Here is a 12506-nt window from a genome sequence, read left to right as displayed (position 1 = left end):
GAGGGGAAACCTGTTCGATCGGTGCAGTTTAGCGCGTCTAGCAATCCTTGACGATGCGGTAGGTAGTAGTTTTAATGAGAGAGTTTCTAGCTGGAGGATTTTAATATATCCGATAATAGCCGAATTTTGACAAATGGTTCTTCGTCAGATTCACTCGCGTTTGACTTTTTTTTTTTTTGACGAAATCGCAGCTAATCACTTGCACGCTATTACGCAATACACTCGTTTATTCACACGAAAAAAAATGTTTGCTAACAAGAAAAATACGCGGAGTCTGAATTTTTTCATTAACAAAACGTTGTGTGTTGCGAAACGAAAACTTCAATAAAAAATTTTTTTCTTACTGACCGTACAGTAGCTGATCTTCTTGCCAGTCTAGCAAAAATCTTTTTTTTTTCCGCACAGTCGGATTTTATTTTTGAATTTCGCGATTTCACGATAATCGTCGACGTCTAATTTAATACTGTCGAGATTCGCGCTAAGCGCCAGCGAATAAAGCGCCAGCGGGATAATCTCCGGATTAATCGCGCGCACAATTTTCCGTCATCGTCTGTGCGAATGCAATCTCGAACGAATAGGTGCGGCATTCGTGCTGCTAAATCGTCGCTCCGGACTCGTCGTCGTCGTTCGCGAGAAAGGCGGCGGTGTCGCACGATAGCGAGGCGACTTCGTGGCACGTTTCGCGGAGGAATGGATGACATCGCGCCGGGCGTCGGAAAGCGCGCGAATCCTCAGAGACAATGAGAGATGCCGCATTAATATTCCCGGCATGCTGCGCATCTCCTCTCTCCTCTCTTTTCTCTCTCTCTCTCTCTCTCTATCTCTCTGTCTCCTTTTGCATCGTGTCCTCGACGACGATGACGACGACAACGGCGGAGCTTTCGCTCGCGGCGGCTCGTGCGCCAGATTGCGATCGCAACAGCTTCGTTAATTACCGGATCCTCGCGCGACGTTCGCCGCCGAACGGCGGATTTGCACGCGAACCTGCCCCGAGGACGGTCGTGACGATGGTCCCATCGGTATATACAACATAGTATATATATATATATATATGTATGTATATACTGTGATTGTACTCCGTGTGCCCCGGCATCGCGGTATGTCGTGCCGGACTTATTCCTTAACCCTTGACATCCCTTTCCTTCCATTCAACAGATATTTTTTCGAGACTCTCGCGCGGATAGATACGTGTGGTATCTATTCGTGTCTTGAAAGTCTCGCTGGAGGCTCAACGAAACCGACTGGGAATCGCGTCATGACGAGCAATAATCTCGCGGTTGTAACCGACGGGATAATATTGTATGCTATAACGAGAATATTGCGCTGGACGACGGTTCCGAGCATCGTGATGCCGGATCGCTATTCGCGAAATAATCTACATAATAAATAAAATAGACGAGGAAACTGCGCGGAAAAAAAAGATTCGCTAGAATAGCAAGAAGATTAAATTACTAGCTTTAGCAGAAATATTTGCTAAAAGTCTATTGAATTTTTCGTTTTGTCAACGAGACGTTTTTGTTGATGAAAACAAAAAATTCGGTGAACAACGAAGTTTTCTTGATGAGCGTATAATAGTAAATCTCTTTCTTTCGTGCAACTATTGAATAAATTAGAACGAAAGGAAGAAAAAACGGTCGTCATAATAATTAACTGCGGACGTAACAATCGTATATCTTTAAATTAAGAAAATTATTCGAGAAGAAAATCTCTCTCTCTCTCTTTCTATTTATATGTATATATATATATATATATATATATATATACACGTAAAAATGTAGATAACGAACACTTCGAATTGCGGTCGCGTCATGGTCGCAATTAAGGGAGTTCTCCGCGCTTTCTCGGTCCATTCGAAATTGGAGACGAGTCGCTAAATAAGGTCTACTAGCGATCTGCTTCCGGAATAGCGCGCGCCCCGGCGGCTCCGCGCGCACGACCGCGGAATTTCAAACGTCCTGCTTTGCATTCCACGGCGATCCTTCTCCGCGGGTCCGGCCCGCGCGCGCGCGCGCGCGCTCGCAACCATTACGCTCGGGGATCGCTGACTAGGAAATTTATACTTAACCATTCAGCCCGCGGTGACGGCAATATCGTTTCGAATGGGCCATTGCTCTCGCGCGTTTTACGTTCACCTACCGTGCGCCGGAGTTATTCGCGAGAAAGAGACTCCCGCACGTTCTTACGCCGCCGGTCGGCGACGTTAAAGCACGGGCTCGTTCCTCTTATCGTCCCGCTTTTGTCGACAGGGTCGGATTAAGTGTTAACAGTGTCGTGCGCGCACACAAGATTTATACTATCCAAGTGAGTAACGACTCGGATCTGTCTTTATTTACCGCTTTATCTCCGCTACATCGCTGATGATCGCGATAATAAATTTGAGCGAGGATTTTCACGTGTTTTTTTTTTTATTTTTTTAATTTTTCTTTCATCGTCTCTTCGAACTTTGGATTTAAACGTGAAACCTGAAATAACTGCATTCGCTCCTGGTTGTTCGCTCGATACCCGGTCGCGATTGCTGAGCAAAGTCTTTTCGCGCGCGCGCGTGTAGTTTCGATGCGAGTTACAGCTTTGCCTTTGTTTCCATCGGAGCTGACCTCCGCGCGTCGTTTCCAGCTTTCGCGCGATTCGAGTTTTCGGAACTTTAAGCAAATTTAATTTTCCGCGATAAACAAGTCGAACGCGTTTCTCGAGAGAAACGCCTCGGGTTACGAACGAGGCGAACAAAAGCGCGGAGAGGAGATCGTTCGGGAGAGTTTCTATAGAGAGCGGTGTAGTGGCACTCAAAGTGCTCCGCGTCGTTTCGCATCGAGGACTTTCCAAAAAGTCGTCATAAAGTCGTGGACGTTCATCGATCATTCGCGAGGGCGCTGTTAAAATTCCGATAACAAGCGACAGAACCCGAGCTCGCTACTAACCGCGGGGAACTTCTTTCGGATTTCATTCCTGCGGACGCGTATTTTCTTGCGTCTCCGCAAACAAACGGATCACCTCGGGCTTCGTTCCTTTGTCTTTGCGGCGTTGCTTTTTTCCGCGCCTACGAACGCGCCAGAACATGCACCGAGCGTTGGAGATGGCGGCCGATGCCGGTTGCGAGGACGCGTATTACCGCGGGCCGGGATTATCCTTTTTGAGATTCTTGTCGCGTAGGACAAGACCCCCGTCTCTCGCGCGCGCGCGGTCGCACGATAATAAATGTCTCTCTTTCTCTCTTCCTACTCTCTCCGATCGGAGCGAAAGAGAGAGCCCCGTCGGTCCTCTATATACGGTCCCTAAACTCGGGACCACGTGGACAGATAATTGAACATACATCAAAGCGAAATAAGCCCTCGCGATGCCAGGAACGACAGGATGAAGAAAGATAGCCCGGTCGACTTATCTGAAAAGGTGGAGGGAGGAGAGGGGTGGTAGGCTCTGGGCCTGTGCTCTGAAGCGAGGGACCGAGAAAGGGGACAGAGATAATTTCGTGCGAGATAATGCGACGGGAAAGGAGAGGAGGCGAGATGGAGAAAGAGTCGGAGAGGGAGGGAAGGTTGCAACGTAGCAGGAGGACATAAATTCGGTAAACGCCGTCATTAGGGCCAATCCGAAATACCGGGCGTCTATTAAACATGGAACTAAGATAATTATACTGGCTGATCCAGAGTCTGCACCCGCGAATTGCCCCAAGGACAGGATCGGCGAGCGAAAGAGGAAGGAGGCGCAGAAAGGAACGGAGAAGGAGAAAGAGAGAGTGTTGGTTCCCGACCTCGCATTGTTGAGCTTCTTGTGGTATTTTGCGGCCTCCTGCCTGCCTTCTTTTCTCGTTCTTGCTTTCAACTTACCTGTTCTCTCTCTCTCTCTCTCTCTCTCTTTCTCTCTTTTTCTCTCTCACACTCTCTCTTCGTCTTTTAACTCTTTTACCTCGCCCTCGACCTTCCTTCGGCCTCTCCCGCGACGAATCGATCCTGGCGACGCTGGAATCTCGACGTAGTTGTACGAGAACATGGCCGGCTCGACAAAAAGTGCTAAACTACATTTTTAGCCGGGCGTTACATTTGTCGGATACCGAACCGAATCCCGAACTCTCTCTTCTCCCGCGTTGATGCTCGTTGTTCCCAAGAAGAGACTGAGAATGTGTCGCGCGCGGGATTATTCTACGGGATTTTACACCGATTGTTAGATTTTTATGAATATGTGAAGTTGGATTTTGCGCGCACAAACATTATTTGCCGTCGAAAGATGAGACAACAGAGGTCGCTTTTACAGTCGTCAAAAGTGATCTCAAAAAAAAAAAAAAAAAAAAAAAACTGGAGAATTAATATACGTTTGATGTTAATTCATATTCGCACTATAATTTGCACACACAAAAAAGAAGACACGTTTTTGATACAACGTCACTAACGTTGGCAAGTTTTGTTAAGCGGCGTCGCGTCGACGCGCAACATCCGGGTTTCGATGCATTAATCATGAATTACATTATGCCGTTGCATGTCGTTTGAATTATCGCGTTGTTCCGCGTATTGCATAATTGAAATTATGGCTTCTGTCTCTGATGCATTACGTTAATTACTGATGCGTGATGCTCGGTATCGGGGCAATTTAGTCGGGATGCGCGCAGATTTAATCATACATCCGTAACTTTATAACTTGGAGGCAGCATTGTGCGCGTGTTTTTTTTTCCCCTCTCTCTCTCTCTTTCTCTCTCTGGAATTTCGTATTTTAACGACGAATTATTTGCATTATGTGCAATATTCATTTTTCACTAATTAATTAATTATGTATTTTGCAACAATATCTATTGCGTCATACATAATAATTTATGCTCGCGTTAATTATGTATTTTCCACTTGCGCGCGTGATAGTTTCAACGTGCGAAACCGATTTTGCTTGGGAAAAATGACTTTGGTTTGTTTTTTTCTCGTTTTTGAAGAAGAAAACAAACAAGCGCGTTGCGTTTGTTGACTCGTGACTGTGTGTAACATATAATATTTAAGGTAAGCGAGAAAATCCGTACAACGCCGTTCCGCCGAAATAAGTTCGCGGTCTAATTTTCGCGGCTCCGCTGCAAAAGTTAATTAAAGCCGAAACTCGACCGAAACGAGGTTGGCCGGTCGAGACGACTGCCAACCAAAATCGCGCGCGTTAATCCGCGCGAGTAATAATAAAGACAGAAACGCGACCGTTTCACTTAGCGCGCGCGCGTTTATCCGCGCGATCGTGAGAAAATAATTAAGAAACATCTCCGCACGAGCGCCCCTTTAATTTTCGGCGGAGATTCCGTCGCGCGAAAGTTTTCCGGCTATTTATTTCCGGAGTTTTCCAAGTGGACTCGTCGCGTACACACATATATATAGATATATGTGTGTGTGTGTGTGTGTGTACTTACGTCGGAAAAGTTAGAGACTTGATACTCGCGCGCGCGTAATGAAAAAGTTCAGACCGGCTTAACGATACCGTATATCGCGTTAATGTCACCTGGGAAATCTTAGAATCGGTATCCGCCGCCGTCTCTCCAGCGTAAACTCTAATTTTACGCACCGCTGAATACCTTGGCGAAGAGTCCGAGAGAGAAAGAGAGAGAGAGAGAGAGCGGGGAGTGGAGGGGGGAGAGGATCTCGCGACGCGTATACGCGATGTGTTATTTACTGGCTTTGCCGTATTTTTCGCGACGCGGTGACGGTTTCTCGCCGACGACGACGCTCTCGTTTGTCAGTCCATTTTGAAATATTGCATTTCCGCGTCGGCGTTGCGTTTCAATTTTTTTTTTTTTTTATTGTTTCGCGGAACGTTTCGCGGAATCGATATTTTCTGAGAATCTATTTAAGGCGTTCCTTTAGGTTTCATTTTTTTTCGCGTGCGCGCACTGGAATTTTCCCGGCGGCGCATGAGAATTTTATGAGTAACGAAGAAGTGAACATCTCGTACGATTATTGTTGGTCCGTGCGAAGATGCTCGTCGATACGTATATATCGTGTGTGTCCCAAACCGATCTTATACCGATCGTTCGAGAAGCGAAAGGCGTGTGGCGCATTCGAGCGCAGTCGAGATTCCCCGGCATCGTCGCCGTGATTGTTGCAACGAGTTCAGGTGGCTCGTTTCGCTCCGTGAGACGGGTCTTCGGGGGCCTCTTTCGGTAAACGACAAGGAAGAGGGGCCAGAAGAGGGGAGGGGGGAGTCAGAGTCGTACGTGTTTTTTCGCTTATTGGACGAAAACAAATAAGAGAAAACTCATCATCCGGTCCCATTCAGCGTCGGCAATAAAAGAAGCCGAGCCGAAATAAGGAAGCGTGATTGTGCCCCTCTTCCTCTCGCGTTTTGTTTCTCGACCGCGGCGCGGATCTCTCCTTCCCGATCTTTATTTCATTTCGACGTTCGAAACTTTTAACTTCAACGAGATCCGTTTCCGTCCTTTCGGGAATTCCTGCGTGTGCGACATCCTTTTGAAAATTCTTCTCGCATTTTTTTTTCGCAAGTTAATTTCCTCCGAGTTTTGTATCGCGCGCGCGCGCGTGTACATATTTAAACGGGAAAACTGATTATCCTCTTATTATTCTCGAAAAGTTGTTGCGTGCTGAGTTTACCGAAGAATTTACGAACGGCAACTCTGTTATAGCGAGATATTAGCATTTGACCTTTTGTTTCTCAAGAGAAAATTCCGACGTGGAAAACCCATTGATGTTTGTCTCTGTGCAGAGACTTTCTCGCTAAAGCGCGCCACGTCGTATCCAGAAGCTCTCCTGCGACGAGCACGTCACAGACCTGGGAGAGCTCTGCACGGCCTCTAGCATCCTTAAAAGCGGTTGCATAACGCAAAAGGGCATCATTCGGATTACGGGTCGTCTTGAGAGATGCTTCGTGCGGCATAAAGTCGACCCTTCCGCTCTCAAGCACGCGCGCGGGCTTAGCACTGTTGCTCCTTTCCGGAATCTTCTGTGGGTGTGTGTACATACAAATATAATACCGTCTTCTCTCGAAATCGCATATGCGGGACGACATTCTCAGCGCGATCTCGCGCGACATCGTTAACCAGTAGCAGCAAGTTTGCGCAAAGCGTATATATTTTTTGCGCTCGTGTTGTATCTCATTCACGAGCTGGCGAACGTTGTTAATTTATTCGGGTTGTTAATGTCATTAATTAGGAAAGGTCAAAGACTTTGATTTCTCTTTGCTTTTCCCGGGAGCTTCGCGGAATGATATCGCAATAAAAATGCAAATGCGAGTGCGCCGGTTTTGATGCGCGCGTAAAAGGTGATTCTGTGATTAGCAGCGCCGACTGAGATTCGCTTCTGCTTCTCAAGTGGTTTCCCACATCCGACTATTCTGCCTCTTGAAACTCGCTTAGAATTCACCCTCGTGTCGCTTCCCTCGAGAGAACTTTGGCACCCTCGTGAAAACACACTTACGTCTGAAATACGCCTTATCGCCATCAAATCAGGATCAGTGTGCTCGTATCGAGCGCGTTTCTCGGAATCTCCGGGTCTACATCGCCTGAAAATTGGGTTCTTTAGTTTTTAGGTCGTTAAAAAAATACGTTGTTTTAATTTGATTTAAATTAATGGATTTTCGTAGAAATTGCTCAGGATTCCTGAAACCGTTGCTGTGATTCGAAACTCGAATTTTTGTAATCAGAAGCGTAATCTAGAAATTAATTAAATGACGTTTTTTAAAACGTGATATTACGTTCTTGTGGGGTTTTTTTTTTTTTTTTAATCAGAGAGTTTACTTTGAAGACACCCGATATGTAAATCCAGAGAGAGTGCAAAGTTATCCATTACGGGAATTACCGACGTGACATCATGCTCATAAAATTATGATAAATTCCCAGATTAACCAGATTGGATCCTTAAGGTTTCAAATTAATCTTCTGCCCGGATACGGACGGGGAAAGGAGAGAAGGAAAGAGAGAGAGAAAGAGAGAGAAAGAGAGAGAGAGAGAGAGAGAGAGAGAGAGAGACAGAGAGAGAGAGAGAGAGAGAACGGAGAAAAGTTGTCGACGGATTTTGTTAACCGGCTTGAAACACACACTCCGGTCCGGGGGACGTTCAATTGAATCGAACGTGACTGTGTGAGTTGCGTTGAAGTTAAAGGGATTAGAGTCAAAAAATGGAAACGCGTATTTGTTCGCGTTGCCGAAAATCCGGATTTTATTCTGATTCTTCCAGTCACTGGTTATCATCGGCCGAGCGATTGGTAATCGATGCGATACAAAATATCGCTCTAATTAAAATCCTCAAATATTCTTTTTCCGAAATATATTGTTCGGTTTGTTTTAACGCTCAATATTGACGTAAATATTTACAATCACATATTTACTGCGATTCTCCGACGCGCGAACATTTCGCATCGATTCAGTTAGTCAACGCGCGGATTGAACCGCTCTTTCCCATTTCCGTTGCGCTTTTGCGGAGGCGATTCGCGCGAGCGTGTTTTTACATCGTAAATCGGCGGTAGCCCGCGAGAAGCAATTTACGATAAACCGTATTAGCGTTCGGCGGCTCACAAAGCCGATCGACGTTTACCATCCGCCGCAGAATCTTGTTAAGCGCTTTAAAGTTGTGCCACGCTCGCCCCGCGACCAACGCCTGTCCCCTTTCGTCGATTAATGGAATGCGTAAAGCTACGGTGGCGGCCCGTCGGTTTACGTTGTCGCGGTCGACTATGCTTACATCGGCACCGATATCGCGAACGGAGAACTAGCAATCGAGATTCGGGCAAATTACCGACTCAATTGTGAAACATCGCTCGCGTTGCGACACGATTGAAAAAGAAAAAAAGTGTATAAAAAAAAAAAGAATAATTGCAGCTTCTTTTTACTGAGAAAATTATTTCCGAACCACCGCGGCACGGAATTAATCACAAATAAAGAATATGATTAATGAGAGAAAACCTTCTTCGTGAAATTAATTGAGCGAACATTAACCGAATCAATCTTGACTCGTACCGACATTTAACGAACGTTCGTGCGGATGTCCTCGGAGCACGTAACGGACGAGAAAGTGCGGAAAAACAGAGAATGTAAATGCCAAAAGCGAGCGAGCGTGCGAGAGAGAGACAGAGAGAGAGAGAGAGAGAGAGAGAGAGAGAGAGAGAGAGAGAGAGAGAGAGAGAGAGGAGGCGCAGATTGAAGGAAGAAGCGCGCGCCAACAGTATGCTCGCACGCGATGCCTGGTATCCGTCGTAATTGGCCGATAGGTACTCGCGGATTATGCACTTACATAGGGATTTCCCGGAGTTCTACGAGGAGGATGCGCTACGATCGATCGTAGTACACTCTCGGTATCGATAAGTCTGTTTACACCCGAGCACTATCTCACGTCGTTACCTCCTCCTCGTTCCCGGCTCGTTAACGTGCGCGAACCGCTTTAGTACTTAGTTACGTAATTAAAGTGTCGACGGGGCTCACGGATATCAGACGCGGATACCTATCCTACGTACACTTCAATTTTCCTTACAGTCCACTTCGTACATTTTACCTTTTAATTACTTTCCGCTTTATAGAACTTTGAACCGGCGACTGAGACTGAAGCGTATTTATTTCCTGACAGGAAAGCGTTTAGCCTCAACATCGGGGTTTACTAATTTTTTTTTCTTTCTTTCTCTTTAAAAGATACCTAACCGCTGTTATTACGCCAACCAAATGTGTTTTTTTTTTCCTACCGAGAGGCGAATAATAAATTTGCCGACGATCTTTCCGCTTTCAAAATAAATATATATTTATCGTCGCGGCGGCGAGAGAACAGACCGTGGCGCGTCGCGTGCAACGAATGGGTTATACTCATAGCCGATTAGAGCGTGACAAATCGTGTCACGCTAAAACGCCGCCTTACAACACGACGATCTCTTCTCCGCTCCCCTTTCTCCCCTTCGTCGTCAATTTCAACGCCCGAGTACGTGCGTGTACACGTGTTGCTTTCACACGTGGGACGCCTATGTTAGAGCAATCGTGGACAACGCCCGCGCTAATCCCTCTCATTGCTCGTGCGCCACGCACAATATACCGGGGGGATGTACGTAAGAGAAGTCCTTGCAAGTTTGTGTGCGTTGCGGCTTGTGTGCGCTGCGACACATCCGAAGGATCCACGTGTTCGCGCGAACTTGCGTGCGTGCGATCACGCGCGTCCGTACGCTGTCTCGGATTTTCGCCGTTAATACCGCTATATCAGCGACTGACTTAACGATGATTACGTGGAATAAATCTCCCGTATTTTCACCGCGGCGAAAATGTGTCTGTCATCGTTGCGTTAGAAAACGTTCGCAATAATAAACGACGTTCAAATGTGTACAAATGCTCCGATAAAACGGTACATATATTTAATCTCACATACGAATGCGTATGAAGATATCTATGCTAATTTCTCTCGCCCATGTGTTGTGCTTGTTTGTGTATATGCGCGCGTGATAGGCGCGCGCGTGACATACGTGGAATTCTGAATCATACAGCGTATACAGGTCGTGTAGGAGGAAGCACGATAAACTCGGTGCGTGCTTTCACGGATATATTCGTTCGCGCAATAGTACATTTTTAAAAAATTCTGAATTTGCATATTCATTACGCGGCTTTATTACATATTTATTTGCGAGATTTATTCGCTCGTGTTACGAATATCTGAAGTGATGATAATAATTATTTATATCGCGCTGTTATCTTATTGCGCAACAGATAAGAAATCGATAAATAAAGAAATAAGTTAAGTATGACGATATTTTGATAATCAATTTAAAAAAAATGGCGCAAAAAACATTCTTGCATCGGCCGGGAATCGAACCCGGGTCGCCCGCGTGGCAGGCGAGCATTCTACCACTGAACCACCGATGCTTGCGCCAGTAGAATTCCACGTATGTTAGAAGAATCTGGTTTGTGATGTTGGAAAGTTAAAATTAATATCATGTTATTAATTATAAGACGTGAAAAATATTTTATGTTTAATCAAATGTCATTAGAAAGGTTTTGTTTAATTTATTGCATGGTAATCTCTGCAAGAATTTTACTTTGTTATATACATATATAATCATGTCTTTCACAATTTTAGGAGTCCTAACAACTAATCCTCGGTAGTATAGTGGTCAGTATCCCCGCCTGTCACGCGGGAGACCGGGGTTCGATTCCCCGCCGGGGAGGATTTTTTTAAATTTTTTTTCTTTGAATTTATTTGAATATTTTCTATATTTTTTCTTTATAATATGTAACAATTAATATACAGATGTATGTAAACTGAAAAACAAAAAAATATGTAAATTTACTAAAAAAAAAAGATGTCTCCCCGGCGGGGAATCGAACCCCGGTCTCCCGCGTGACAGGCGGGGATACTAACCACTATACTACCGAGGACGAGACGCTAGAAGACTCCAAATTGTGGAAGATGTTCTTACCAGCCAATAAGTAGAAACAAATCCACATTTAAAGTAGAATTTTTCAATTTATTTATTGACATTTATTGATTAAAAAAAATTAAATTGAAAAAATTAAATTAAATTGCAAATAAAAATATATTAACGAAAAATAATTAACCTACTGTCACGTTTTAAGCAAACTCATAAAATTTAATATTAATATTAAAAATAGTCTTATTATTGTTTAAAAATAGTTGTTTTACCACACAAATTTTTATAATAACAAATTATTTATTCAATTTTAAATACGAAGTGGAGTATTTACTGTTGGTTAGAGTGTCTTTCACAATTTGGAGTCTTCTAGCGTCTCGTCCTCGGTAGTATAGTGGTTAGTATCCCCGCCTGTCACGCGGGAGACCGGGGTTCGATTCCCCGCCGGGGAGATTAATTTTTTTTTTTTTTAAATATAATTATTTAATTTAATTTTCTTACGTTTTAAAATTCTATATACATATTTGTATATTAATCGTATTTAAGAAAAAAATATGAAAATTACAATATTCGATAAACTAAAAAAAAATTTTAAAAAGAAATCCTCCCCGGCGGGGAATCGAACCCCGGTCTCCCGCGTGACAGGCGGGGATACTAACCACTATACTACCGAGGACTAGTTGCCGGGGATTGTAAGATTGCCGGAGACATTAAAAACTAATAAGAAATCAAGGTAATAAATTAACGGATGAAAGTATACATTTTTTTTTTTTTTTTTATTAAAATGAAGAAAAACTATTAATCATTCCGCTCACGACAAAAAGATTTCTAAAAGCGTTCTGAAAGCTCTCCTAAAAGATTCTGGAGAAACAACCTCGAGATAAAAGCAATTTGTATAATGTTCTGACCCCGAGAAAAGTTTCAGAATGTCTGCAGTATAAAAAGCGTACAAAAAAGTACGAGGTAAATATCTGGCTTGCCAGATGTAGAAAAACTTCTCAGATGTCCGAAATTAAATTAACTCATAATAATACGTGCTGCGACTCTTGAGAAACGTAAGAAGAAATTATTTTTCATTTTTGTTTTTTAAGATTTAATAATAATTTCTTCCCTCTCTTTTAATATATGCAAATTATACGTACAGGAAGTAATATAGAAACTCTCGAACGTGGCATCCAATTATCTTCTTATGTAAATTTAACGAG

At 44.1% G+C, this 12506-nt stretch overlaps 5 non-coding genes across 5 annotated transcripts; 2 read left to right on the top strand and 3 right to left on the bottom strand.

The window, feature by feature from the left end:
* Positions 1–10724: 10724 nt before the first annotated feature.
* Positions 10725–10795, bottom strand: Trnag-gcc. Its single transcript has one exon. It is a non-coding gene; the product is annotated as a tRNA-Gly (tRNA).
* Positions 10796–11025: 230 nt separating this feature from the next.
* Positions 11026–11097, top strand: Trnad-guc. The gene has a single exon. It is a non-coding gene; the product is annotated as a tRNA-Asp (tRNA).
* Positions 11098–11236: 139 nt separating this feature from the next.
* Positions 11237–11308, bottom strand: Trnad-guc. The gene has a single exon. It is a non-coding gene; the product is annotated as a tRNA-Asp (tRNA).
* A 373-nt stretch (positions 11309–11681) lies between these two features.
* Positions 11682–11753, top strand: Trnad-guc. Its single transcript has one exon. It is a non-coding gene; the product is annotated as a tRNA-Asp (tRNA).
* A 152-nt stretch (positions 11754–11905) lies between these two features.
* Trnad-guc lies at positions 11906–11977 on the bottom strand. Its single transcript has one exon. It is a non-coding gene; the product is annotated as a tRNA-Asp (tRNA).
* Between the last annotated feature and the right edge of the window lie 529 nt (positions 11978–12506).

This window comes from Pseudomyrmex gracilis, unplaced genomic scaffold (assembly GCF_002006095.1).
Source record: "Pseudomyrmex gracilis isolate BER0280 unplaced genomic scaffold, ASM200609v1 scaffold_181, whole genome shotgun sequence".
Classification (NCBI taxonomy): domain Eukaryota; kingdom Metazoa; phylum Arthropoda; class Insecta; order Hymenoptera; family Formicidae; genus Pseudomyrmex; species Pseudomyrmex gracilis.
This window is presented reverse-complemented; position numbering and strand designations above follow the sequence as displayed.